At 37.4% G+C, this 907-nt stretch overlaps 1 non-coding gene across 1 annotated transcript; it reads right to left on the reverse strand.

Annotated features, from left to right (window-relative positions):
* Positions 1-393: 393 nt before the first annotated feature.
* On the reverse strand, positions 394-542 carry LOC116871853. Its single transcript, XR_004383536.1, has one exon. It is a non-coding gene; the product is annotated as a small nucleolar RNA SNORA62/SNORA6 family (small nucleolar RNA).
* Between the last annotated feature and the right edge of the window lie 365 nt (positions 543-907).

A 907-nucleotide genomic window follows, 5' to 3' on the forward strand; every position in this document is an offset into this window, starting at 1 on the left:
GCTGGGGCAGTTCAACTTCTTTCATGACAATCGGATTCATGAGTGAAAATGGTAATCTAAAGTTCTTAACGCCTAGAGCTGGAATAGGCCCAGTATCATTTCTGTTGCATTCTGTTGGCCAAAAGGAGTCAAGAGTTAGCTCAATTCGTGTGCTTCAATCTTACTAGAAAACCAAACAATAACATCCTGAATGATTTGATAACTGCTTAACTATATCCCCTTCTGTCTTCTCCTTTCCCTAGACTCTAGAATTGGTTTCTTTTCTTTTCTCTTGCTTTCCTCCTTTCTTTCTTGCTTCCTTTCTCTTTTTTTCTTTCTCTTTCTCTCTTTCTTTCTTTCTTTCTTTCTTTCCTTCCTTCCTTTCTCTCTCTCTCTCTTTATTTCTTTTTTTAAAACTGCAGCAAGAGTTACTATCAAACTCCACTCATTGGGCCAGAGACCTTGTGTTAGCAAAACACTTGCCCCTTTTGCATGGTACTATCTACACTTGTGAGTCATTGGCCAGCCAGTGGCCTCCACTCTAAGCTCTGACCAGGTACAGTAGAATCGGTATATTTTTATTGCTTTTCCAAAATAAAGCTTTTGCTGTGTAGGACCTTCACACTTGCTTCCTGTGCTTAGATCGCTCTTACGTGACACAGTATAAAGGTTGCTGTTTCTTAATATTTCAAAGCCCAACATAATGTCACCTGTAAAATATCATTTTAGCCACCTTATTTTTGTAGTTATTCCATTCAGCTCATGATTATCTTTTATTCATAATTTCCTTTGTTATTCGTAATTATGCCCATATAAATACACAGAAATATATTTTGTAGTTCTTCCTTCAATTGTTCTTGTTAATTATCTATCTGGTCACTCAGAATATAAATTCCAGGGACACCTGGGTGGCTCAGTTGGTTAAGCA

This window comes from Lontra canadensis, unplaced genomic scaffold (genome assembly GCF_010015895.1).
Source record: "Lontra canadensis isolate GAN:19392208 unplaced genomic scaffold, GSC_riverotter_1.0 scaffold1, whole genome shotgun sequence".
In the NCBI taxonomy this organism is placed as follows: domain Eukaryota; kingdom Metazoa; phylum Chordata; class Mammalia; order Carnivora; family Mustelidae; genus Lontra; species Lontra canadensis.